Source organism: Nilaparvata lugens, chromosome 6 (assembly GCF_014356525.2).
Source record: "Nilaparvata lugens isolate BPH chromosome 6, ASM1435652v1, whole genome shotgun sequence".
NCBI classification, from domain to species: Eukaryota; Metazoa; Arthropoda; class Insecta; order Hemiptera; family Delphacidae; genus Nilaparvata; species Nilaparvata lugens.
In genome coordinates this window covers 34,538,431-34,551,431 of record NC_052509.1, presented here as the reverse complement: position 1 = coordinate 34,551,431, position 13,001 = coordinate 34,538,431, and the positions used below count along the sequence as shown (strand labels likewise).

Here is a 13,001-nt window from a genome sequence, read left to right as displayed (position 1 = left end):
ATTTATTGTTATAGAACCTATGAATTAGTCTCATATTCTTAGTCAATTGGAAAATTGCCTAAATAGCTTAGAAATACGGGTAAAATATTAAAGCATAGCATTCATACCAGATAACAAACCTTTTTTAATATTCAGAATGACCTAGTATCAACACCAAAGAAATGAATACATGAAAGGAAACATTTCTAACCTGTTGATGCATTCCAATCCTGGAAAATTACGGAATTATAACAGTGGAATGCTTAATACAAATAAATGGACTGCATAAAAGCAACTTATGATGCAGCTTCAAATATCACAATTTGATTATTTGTTTAAATAATGAGATGAAAACGTTTTGTTTTACATCAAACGAAAATCGTACGTTGAATTCACAAATACTGAAGTTACATAACCGTGTTGTTTTCAATAATAGATTTATCTTGTTCTTGAGTGTTTGTGAACTACAAACTAATATCATCAACAATGAAGTGCAGATTAAAGATAAGGGGTTTCTCAATATTTTGAAATATCCACAGCAATGACTAATCTGACGCACTATTATGCATAATCATTATCGACTATTTTGAAAATAAATAATTTTTTTTCTGAACAAAGAATAGGCGGCGAGAAATGACTGAACTCGTTATTTTATAATAATTATTGTTCAATGAAGGGGTAAAATATAGCAATAATATTATAAATAATTGTTCAGTTTTTATTTATATATTCATTCAAATGCATATACAAATCAGGTATAAACAACAGGCATACGCCCAAAACTGCTTTAAACCTTAATAATTCAGAATACACACTCTAAACGATATATGTAAAAATGTTAATAATTTAGTTCACACAAAATTTTGAGTCCAAAAAAGAAACTAGGGTACTGAAATTTTGAATTTATCAGCAATTAATTTTCAAATCAGAATCCAAAAAGGAAATTTCCATCACAATGGCGAATAATATTACAAATTTCACTTAAAATCATTTCTTATATCATTGGTATTTCTAAATCACAATTATATAATTTGTTGTGAATTCTTATCAACAGATTGGGAATGAATTTAACTGAAATCATTTACCTGTATTATAGTTAGGTATTATAGTTATAAAGGGAAGAGAAGTAGGATTCAGTTGCTGAGTGGATGACATCTTGGGACTGGTAATGACAGTGTTATCATAGTAGTCTAGTTAATTTTTTTTTCAATTACTGTAATTGATTTCTTATTTTTCTATTCTGTTTGCCTATCTCATGATTCTTTATTTCATTCTTCATAAATCATTCAATAATGTTTCATTAGAATAATTAGTATTGGGTTTTAATCTTGGGTTGTATTTAAATTAATGAACGAATTTCTAGTTAGTTTTTGTTGAGTCGTATAAACTAATTTTATGATATTCTGTAGCATATAGTTATTATGGGTCAGTTTCTGTTGTATAGTCTCGAGATTCAATATATATAACTCCACATTTATATTTATTGTGTTGATGATAACAAGAATGAAAATATATTGATTGGTATAGTCAGTTCTATCGCTTAAGAATTTAATGAAAAGGATAAGAAGTTGCCAAAGAACCACAGATTCGTTGGTGCTTGGAAAGTCTTTCTAAGTATCGATAGGTCTTGTCTTTCAATCAATAAGTCTAATAAGTATCAATAAATAAGTGTTTTTCATTCAATATGAATAATTACCACAATATCAACTTCTCAACTACACAAAAGTGAAAATCGCTTAAGAGATTTTATTCTTGGAAAAATATTCATAATAATTGAATAATACAAGTGTATCGAGTTAATACAACGAGAAACGCTTTTTGAGATGTTGAATGTTTTGAAAAAGAATTTAAATGATTTATGACAGCATCTACCATTATTAATTACTGACCTAATATTGTGTCAGTATAGAGATAGAATTATTGTTCAGTTGGTGAAATTTGTCACTGAGAACAGCTATGATAAAATTCCAATTATTGTCGTTTATCGCTGCAATCTTATCACTCCACCAGTGTTGTAGTCAGATGATACGTCAATGTAACTTTGAATGATCTAATAACAGTTTTCTTTATTTTTTCTCCCTATTATCTGTTTGTCAACTCACAACACTATATGTTTTTTTTATATATTCTGATAATTCAAGTAATTCATATAGCAGTAGTTCAAGTCGATCAATTCGAGTTGTACCGGTATTGTTTATGCGTATCAATTGTTGTATTGGTAAATATACGTATTATGAAGTGTAAAGACTTATATATTGCATGAACATTATTTTCGTTGCACAATTTATGCCACATGCAATATTATTGTCTAGCATGGCAGTCCGAGAATGGACTAAATACAGTAACACATTTTTTTCTTCTCTCTTTTACTACTTCTCATTGGATAACAAAGTAACATCTAACTTTTGGTACATTTAATGGATGATGACAATGATATTAGTAATGAATTTCTACCAGCTTTCATATCTTCAATTCCAGAATACAATAATTTTTTTAACACTGATAACCTCACAGTTTTTCATATGAACATCCATAGTATAAGAAGAAATTTTGATGTATTTCTTTTGTATTTAAATAATATTGTGAGGAAACCTCATATCATTGTTTTATCAGAGGCATGGATAAAAAGCGATTTCAATATGAACTTGTACACCATACCAGGTTACAAGTCTCAGTTTTCTTGTAATGATAACAGATGTGGTGGTCTTATAGTTTTTTATAAAGATAATTTAAAATGTATTTTATTGGACAGTGCAGTAGAAGGGGCTGATAGTATTTTGCTAAATTTTACTTATGAAAGTCTTGTATTTACTCTGATTGGAATTTACAGATGGCATACGGGAGGAAACATTAACTTATTTTTAGATTCATTTGGAAAGTTATTGGAAAATGTAAAGCAGGAGTTAATTGTTTGTGTAGGAGATTTTAATATTAATATTAACCATGTGGATTCTAATGTCGAAAATTATTTTGAAATCTTAGCTCTGAATGGTCTGGACTCTTTGATTAATATAGATACTAGAGTAACAGATACCAGTTCTTCATGTATTGATCACATTCTGTTTAGAGGTAGGCCCTTATCGGATGTGCTAGCAGCAGTGATCGATGCGGGATTGACTGATCACAGAGCCGTCTGTGCTGCAATACCGTCGAAGAGAATCTGCGATATTCATGGTGTCACTAAGTCTTCCAAAGTAGATTATGACATGCTAAATGGGCTACTTGGGATGGAGGACTGGATGTCTGTTTATAATGGTGTAGACGTAGATTCGGCTTACTCAGCTTTTCTGAATACTTTACAGACACACATACAGTCTTCCAGTATAAACATAGAAACAGTCAGGGCAGGCAACCACCGTTCTAGGGCACTCAAGCCTTGGATGACTGCTGGCTTAGTTCGGGCTATTGAAACTAGGGATAAATTATTTAAAATAATGAAAAGGGACCGAAACAATATATTAGCAGATAGAAATTTCAGGAAGTTCAAGGATAAAGTACATAAATGGATTAAGAAGGCAAAGGAGAAATACTATTCGGCCCTTTTTCATAATGCCAGGGGTGATAGCAGGAAACAATGGACAATTATCAATGAATTAGTAGGTAGGAAGAAAACTAAGAAATCCATAAATTTTGTTAGAGGAGGTGAACTTATAACGGATGAAAAGGAAGTAGCAGAGGAACTGAATAATTATTTTATAAATGTGGCAAAATCGGATTCATCCACTCCCAACCCGCCAATAGAGGCCAAGAATGTCTTCCACAGGTCTTTCAATATTAAGCGTAGTCCAAGATCACTGTTCTGGATGCCTATCAGTGCAGATGAAGTGTTGCTACTTATTCGTAAATTATCCAGTAACAAATCTTCTGGTGCGGACACCTTCTCACCATTCTTGATAAAGAAAATAGCACCGAAAATATGTGAAATACTTTCATATATATTTAACAAAAGCCTGAATGAAGGAAAATTTCCATCCTACCTCAAAATGGCCAAAGTGATAGCTATTCCGAAGAAGGGGAATACAATTGATTGCAATCGCCCAATTTCTTTGCTATCTGTCTTCTCTAAACTATTTGAAAGACTAGTAAAGCCTCGTCTTATAACTTTTCTCCATTCAACTGATTTTTTTGTCCCTAATCAATTTGGATTCAGAGAGGGATTGAGTACTGAGCTAGCTCTGCGCAAGTTTCTCTCTGAAGTCCATTCCAATATCAATAATAAAGATGTTTCAAGAGTCTCAGCACTGTTTCTGGACATTCGTAAGGCTTTTGACACAATCGACCACAATATTCTGTTGGATAAACTGGAGTTAGCCGGTGTTCGGGGTGTTGCGCTGAGCTGGTTTCAGTCATATCTCTCAGGCAGGAGTCAGTTTGTGTGTGTGGGTGGAGCTTAAAGCTCAGTGAAACATGTCTGTGCTGGGGTTCCACAGGGATCTGTTTTAGGACCCATTCTATTCTTGATATTTATAAACGATCTCTATCTTGGGCCTTTCTATGGAACCATAACTGCTTTTGCAGATGATACTGCCTTCAACTATGGTGCAGACTGTTTGAAAAATCTGCAGGTTCAAATGCAGTCTGATCTCAATCTGTTATCCCTGTGGTTTTTCTTTAATAAGCTGAAGCTCAATGCTGACAAAACAACATACTTGAATATTTCAATTTATGAATCATTCACCTTCGAGAAACCACTTAAATACCATAACATTCACTGCATCAATCATGATAGCTGTAACTGTTCCAATATATTACAATCCAGTCAAGTAAAATATTTGGGTATATCTATGGAAGATGATCTTCTGTGGAGGAGCCATGTGCGGATGTTGAAAAATAGCCTGCGCATGCTTCTTCATAGATTCTACCATATAAGAAATGTATGCCCAATTTATATCCTGAAGAATGTTTACTTCTCACTTGCACATTCCAGACTTTCATATGGCATATCATGTTGGGGATGTACTTACATTACCCACTTGAAGCCACTAATGCGTTTACAGAGATCCTTGCTTCATTTCCTGCATGAAGAACCTATTGCTCACTCCGATCTCTTCAGAAATTTGAGAATTCTTAGCCTGAGATCATTATATGTATTCAAAGTACTTATGCAGTTTTATTGGGCTAGTGGGAACTTGGGGAATACAGTGGATTTAGCTGAGCATGTGCCTCTTACTCGGAGGGCTGGTCAGGTTAGAGTGCCAAGACCCAATTCAACTTTTTTCAGAAAATCGTTTCTATTCTTAGAAGGGAAATTCTGTAATAAACTGCCTCCATCCATTGTGCATAGTGGCTCACCACAGCTTTTCAAGCGTAATTTGAAGACTTTCCTATTGAATCTGAGTGAAGAAGATGTAGAAAGTATGTATAATATAACTGTATAATTAATAGTTTTTAGCTTTGGATTTCTGATGACATTGATGGTTTCCAATAGGGTAAATTTTGAACAAATAGTGTAAAATTGTTTTAATTCCTGAATATTATTGTTATGTTGTGATTGGATGCCATTTTTATAAGTGTGTAATGTGAATGTGTATGTATGTATATGTGCATGTATATGTATATATGCATATATGTATGTATGTATGTATGTATGTATGTATGTATATGCGTATGTATAGCTGGTAGTAGAAAAATCAAGTGAATCGTCGTCTTTTATTTTTATTATTATTATTATTTTTATTAGTATTTTTTTGTATTAGCAGTGTACTGTTATCGAAGTGATTTTTTTTTAATTTTTGTAGATACTCCCATATGCGGTCAAGCTTTGAAGCTTTGCATATGTGTAATTTAATCAGAAGGATTCATTAATATTAATTTTCAATTGTTATTATTTGTTGTATTGCATTATTACAAATTATTGTATTATGAGTTTTTCTGATAAATAAAATCATTATTTCATTATTTCATTATTTCAAATCAATTGGAAACATCTATTCAATTTGATTGAAATTCGATTTTGTTTGAATTTCTATTTAGTTGAGGTAGCATATAATCCAAATGACATTATAATTCATAAAGCCTTGCGCACAATAGTAGGAATTGCATGACGGAGACAGAATAATTATCACGACGTCGTTAAATGGATGAAATCCTTACCGTCGCACAGGCTAAAAAGCATTAAATCTTTTATTTATTTTCAGTGTTATTCGTTTATCTAATCAATTATGAACTAAATAAATTTGAATCGATCAAAAATTAATCAAAATATTAATTTAATTATTAGAAAATTATTATTACTAGTAGTTTTGTGAACAGTAGACCGCAAGCAGTTCCACAGCCTCCTCTAAGGCTCAATTCACACTGAAGTGGTGTGCACGGACGTGGCGGTCGCGTGGCGCAGACTTTTAAATTTCCAAATGTCACTCCAGTTTGCATGAGTCCATAACGTTTATTGACCAGACGAAGTGAGGTCTTAGATTCAGTTTTGCATAATTCTCTTTCTGTATGTATGCTTATTATGTATTTATGTATGTATGTATGTTTGTTCCGCAATTACGGTGAAAAGCGGCAATAGATTTTCATGAAATTTCAATTCCAATTTTTTTGATGTCATGCATTGTACAATAATACAATATTGACACAAGTCAAATACAGTCACATTTACACTGGTACATTACATTGTGTTAAAGATATTAAAATGACAAAAAATAACTCGATTCGATGACAAGAATCACATCATTTTAAAAACCTCTCAATCCAAAAAGTTAGATTACACTGTACAAGGATTTTTTGATCAGCCAGTGTTTCAACTTAGGGCCGGTTTCCGAGCTCGGTATCTATAAGTTCTGGACTTACAGAGTCCAGGACTAAAATAAGCGCTCGGGTCTAATTCGACTTTCTGACTCACGGGTTTATCCTCTAAACTCCGGGGTCTATTAAGTTCTCGACTTATTTGAGTCCAGGACTTTAACGCAGTAAAAATGAGGGAAATTCACAATATTATATTGTTGTTATTTTGGCAATGGGAGACATCTGATTGAAGCGGGCTTATTCAAATGAGCTTGCTCTCCAAACTATTTTGTGAAAATACGTCCTGATTTATTTGTAGGCCTAATCAAAGCAGAACCTAACCTTTGGAAACATGAATGAATAAACATTTCATTTTACATTATGCTATTATTGATCATTGATCCTTGCCAGTGATTTTGGAATAAAAAAATTAGTAGGCTATTGGTTTGGAAACGTATTCGTTTTGAAAAAAACTGGAATGATAATTTATTATTGTTATTTAATATGATAATTATAATAATTATTAATATGTTGAATAAGACATTGATTAGTAACATTCACAGCTTGAAAATCTACTAAACTTCATTCACTCAAAAAATATAAATTTATAATTTTAACAGGAGATTTTAATGTAAATATTCTAGATACTGATAGTGCGACATGTCATCCTATACTATTAAACGAGCAATTTCTGTTTATATGTTGTGACATATCATTTTTATTGAGAACTGTGAAATGGAATAAACTGATGAAATAGGAGATCATTGTTGCTATAGTTAGAAAGAGCATCAAATGTACAGTTACATGCTGAGCGATAAGGCCCACTTATCAACAGCTGAGGCTGAGATAAGAGCACCATTTTATACAGCATATTTTGAAAGAATTATTTCTTGAGGAAAATTGTGATTTATTGCAAATAATTTATAAATTCTTTAGAGTCAACCATCAAATTTAGAGGTTACAACTTTGTTTACATTACTGAACAGCTGTTTTGCATGCAGTCAAAAATTAGCTAAATGACTCTTTGTACTACTGACTTTACGTTTGAGATAAAATGAAAATATAATTATTTCTAAAACTGAGAACTATTGTAAAAAAGATAAGAATTTTCAAAAACAAAAATATTTATTATCGTTGAAATTATTTATTAATCAAGAAGTATAATATATTTGGAGTAATCTCTGATGGATAAAATAGTTCAACAAGTCGGAATAAAAATTATTAAAGAGATTATTGAAAGATTTTATAAGGAGATTATATTAGAGATTATATAAAGAAATTATTAAAAAGATTATTACATAAGGAGTAGGTAATTCTATCAGATAATGCACCAGTAGTATATGGAGCTAAGATTTGGAGTAAACTAACATCAGAGATGGGTCCTAAGTTTTTTATTTTCAAGGCAATATTGATAAAATTATGAAGATGATCGATATTCAAACCATCACATGGCTTCAAATATTTCAACAAGGTTTCAATAGGGTTACGTATCTTGTTATACAAGGTACTTTCCGTAGCATGAGTAAAATTAGGCTGAGTAGGGACATGATTAGGATTTTGAAAAGTTATATTTTGATTACTGGGTGAATCAAATCCACTAACACTTTCATGACGAGACTGAGTACTTGGGACAAGGCCATTATTCGGTAAATTAATATTCACACCTGAGCCACTAGCAATTTGACTATCTACACAAGTTTTTGGTTTAATAGTAGTAGTAGGAACAAAAATACTAAATGCTGAAGGCTTAGGTATTCTAGTCGGACTACTTATCTTAGGTTTAGGAGTAGTAACTCAAAGTGAATTATGAAGATTCAGAATAGCATTATATACTTCAAACATTGAGTCACTAAGTGATGATAAACTCTTATGATAAGCAATAAAATCAAAACCTTCAAGCACAGTGGGTGGAGATGGGGCTTTCGATATGTTCACCACCTTACTACCCTAAAGAGATCCGCGGGGTCAAAAATGGTCTTCCTAACTTTTCCTTCTATAAACTTTTTTGAGCATTCATTGCCTGGACTAGTACCCGCAATGCAAAAACGCATTCTTTGATGTGTTTAAATTTTCATCAATAAATTGTAAATCTCTATGATATTTTTTATACAATTTTTTCAGCCACTTCCTCATTTAAGACATTGAGTCAAGTCACTGATAGACTATACCAACTCATACAGGAATATCCTGGTATTTTGATTCTTTAATTGAATTTTATTTTCATCTAATTTATGTTTGGTTACTATTACGATATCCGGTTTTAATTCCTACAATGTGATTATCAGGGAGTCTATTCTTGACTCCAAGTGCTGGATGTTTTGATGGAAGATTACTACATCATATTTTGTCAACCTGCTTCTTGTCTCAATAGTATCATTTTCCCTACTTCTATATTTATGTATTTGAGGAAAATTTATTTTTCCAATACATTTTTTCCTCACCACAAGACTCTTGAACTCTTGACTTTTCAACTTGCCTCTTCTATGAATATTTTCTGTTTTACTGTTGAATATTGTTGTGAGAAGACTGTCAATTGGAAATTTATAATTTAGAAATACAATTAGAAATCTATTTTTATGAAAACTAAATATTGGTGCTATGAAATAATGTTTATACCTGATATATTTAAACACTTGAAATAAATCTACTGAATTCAGGCAGTGACAATATCAGTCTGTGTATATTTCAAAAAGTACAAAAGCAACAAATGCCAAATATAATTAGAATTTGAAATAGAACTGGAAATCTATTTTCTGAAAAGCAAATATACTTTAACAAATATATTGTTAGTAGACCTATATATTTTTATATATTTAACGATTTTTACATAAACTTGATATCTTGTGCTAAAAAGGTAACCATGTGTAATTTTCAGGAGAGACAATAAAAAAAATTATATTATCATCTGTATTCATTTCCAAAAAAGAGGAAATTCCTTTTCCTTTCATATTATATCTTTATTTTTTAAAGTCTTTAATAATGAAGGGTACTACAAGATTTTTATATTGTTTTTATTAATTTGAACAATAGTAACCCATGTAAGTAAAGTGTTTCTACTGCAAATATTCTATATCCTTCGGCCGAAGTTCCTAAATAAATAAAAAAATTATGATCACTTGAGAAACCAGAACAGTATTCATTATTCATTGTACTGCAACAATGAAATGAGACCAAAGAAAAAAAACGAAATGAGACGAATAGTGGATTGGTTAGAAATAGTCAGGAGGGTGATAATAATACTGTAGAAACTGGTAAGTTCCCCCGGGCTTAAGAACTTGCTAATTATAGGATATTGACAAGAGATAAGCTTCGTGCTTTGTTTAGCTCTTCGTTTCATTGCAAACATTGGTTCACTCAAAAAGATATTGTCCTTTTAATGTAAATATTGCATAGGTTGACCATTGAATGTTCCATTCCGAAAAGCCTACATTGAAAATTATATCTTCCTCTAAGTGCAAGAAAACTGTCTAGAGCTTCAGATACAATCATTCTTCCCTCGAATAACGTTGTGTTAATCACTATTTACTTGCTAAAGACAATTCTGTTTAAATCAATGTTAATTCAGTAATGTAATAATAGAGTAATTTTATCCAATTAGCCTCATGTATTATTTCTAATTTCATCTGTGTGTTGTGTAGGCTACCTATTGTGTAATCACATAGTCGGCTATCTTTGAAGAACATTCACATATCAAATGTGGAATAATAATTTGCCTTTATTATTGTATTTTCTATTAAAAAACCTTATCTTGTGTTGTGTGATTACATATTATCATTGGAGAACATGTAGGTATCAAATGTGGAGTACTTATATTATCATTATTATTTTACTTTCCAGTGTACAACGTTAAATTGTATTTATGAATAATTTAACAATACGATTTCTACAAGAAAAATAAGCTTCTCACACTTTTTATAGCTACGTGGTAATGACTTGTTTATTATTTTCATGTTTCCTATTGTCACATAGAAATTAATTATTCTCGTATTTGTTGAGTTAACTGAAGATGCCATGGTTGAAATATGAAAACTAGTTTCTATTCCAATGAACAGGTAGTTGTCAGGGCAGCAAGACTTCTTAGGCCTATGTTTTGGGCTATGAATACAGCGACCACATAATACAATAATACAATTTGTACTACGTGGTTGCTGTATGAATAGGCCTTTGACCTCTTCAATAGGAAATCTAATTATAAATCACAAATTATTTTATGATTACTCCAAATTGAACAAACGCATTTTCCCAGTTGCACAAGAGCCTGTTGAATTTTAATCATGATCAAATGCCAAAAGAAGCAATTGGGGACGACTTTTTTGAAAAGAATGCTTCTCTTCACATAGCATTCAATCATGGTTAAAGTTTGACAGGCTTTTGTGCAACCGACCATATCCTGGATGACACACTACCTGCTGGCTGTTGTTTCTCCATCTCTTTCTATTCAATACCATTTCCTATCTTCTTCCTTGTCTCTCAGTTTCATGGCAACTACTTCTTCGAAACAATGACATTTGTATAATTCATGAGAGGAGAGTTGAAATAAATTCAGAATTATCTAACGTTTTATTGGATAATTCTATCGAAAGAAAAGGTTTCAACCAAAAATGAATTATAAACCAGAAAAAAAATTTCAGAGATGCCGGGGGCGAAGCCCCCTGCCGAGTGCAAAGTGCGAGTTATAAATACTAGGCACAGGATCATTCCTTAGAACTGAATCTTAGATCTCGAAGAAGGGTGGTGGCTTTAAACAGGTACAAAATTATATGACTGATTATATATAGTAATTGTTTGAGATCTTTAGGGTATAGTTTTCAAAAACACAGTAAAAATATCTTTAAGGATGAAGGTTTATATGAAGTTGCCGATTTTTGAAATTGATATCAACTTCCTAGATTATAATTATAAGAAGGTAAATTTTGATATAACTCTTTTATATAACTTTTGATTAGACTAATCATCATACTATGTAACCTTTTTATATTGTCTGAAGCTTATAAATTATGTAACTTTAAAATTGTTGTGACGTTGGCCATTCATTTTAAAATGTTTCATGTCAATAAATGAATTTTTAATCATATTAAGTTCAGCATGTAAAATAAAGAAATCCGCATATTTTCATCCTCCAATTGACTTTCGTCAACAGAGGTGGTCAAGTCTTATCAATTTGATGGATTATTTAACCATTTTATGATTTCCATCAATTGTTATAGCAGCTTCAGTGTTGAGTGTCAAATTCTCAATACAGCAACAAGTGTCAACTTGTCGGTACTTCACCTTTAGCACATGGTTTAGGGATGAGGATTTTCAATATGTTCAGCTCCTAACTAGTCTTAATGTATCTGCAGAATCAAAAATTGTGTTCGAATTACATTGATAAATGATCAATTATTGCTGTATTGAGAATGTTGAAATAATACATCAAATTGAAGAGAATTGAATCCTCTACAACCCAACGTTCAGTACTTATTTTCTCAATGTATTTTTGTTGAGTCATAAGCCCTGAAAGTGCAAAAAGTTATAAGAAAAACTGTATTTACAAGGATTTCACACTTTTAAAAGCGAATATCTAAAAAATTAAAGGAGATATCACAAAACTCCACTGTACAAAACTTGTAGGAAATTTATCTAGCTTAAATTTTGTTCAGTTAATCATGTCGCTGAAATGCATTATTCTCAAGATACATGCGTGTAAGCCAGGAATGAAAGAACCAAACTCTCAAACCACCCTCATCCCTTAAGCACAAGGGGTAGGGATGGGGACTTTTGATAATATCCTTCTAAGTAGTCAAAACAAAGCTGCGAAGTCAAAAATTGTGTTCCAAACATTCCCTCCAAATTTCCCTGTCAATTGATCTATTATTGTTGAACTGAAGTTTTTACACTCAACACTATAATGGCTGCAACAATCGTGGGGAGATGCGTAAAATAATGAAAAGATTCATGAGATTGAAGAGAATAAGGTGCTATATAGGCTCATGATTGGCACAGATTTTTTCATTCAATCGTGGAAAAGTTATAAGGCCAAAAAGATGAAAAAATCTGAGCCGGAAGCGTTTCCTTAAAAATGTGACTCCTTCAAGAGCTCATATCTAGAAAACTATGAGATATATGGAAAAATGTTAAGGATGAAACTTGTAGGCTAATTCGTAAGCTTTAATTTTGTATTCAAAAAAAATTTCCGAAAGACGAATTTGTTCAAGATATATGCAAAAAACCAGAATATGGAACTTTAAAATAACCCCCACCCACTTAACACAGGAGGTGGGAGTGAGGACTTTTGTAATGTTTACCTACTTACT

The 13,001-nt window shown here is 31.7% G+C and overlaps 1 protein-coding gene across 8 annotated transcripts in view; it reads right to left on the bottom strand.

Moving 5' to 3' along the window:
* LOC111063252 overlaps positions 1-13,001 on the bottom strand; it is a 182,764-nt gene that overhangs the window by 88,038 nt on the left and 81,725 nt on the right. The window contains exon 1 of one of the 8 annotated variants that reach the window (XR_005571620.1): positions 120-258. The exons of the other annotated variants lie outside the window; for them this stretch is intronic. The gene's annotated coding sequence lies outside the window, so the exon portion shown is untranslated. Of the gene's footprint in view, positions 1-119; positions 259-13,001 lie in introns of those variants that run through there. 8 annotated transcript variants of the gene reach the window in all.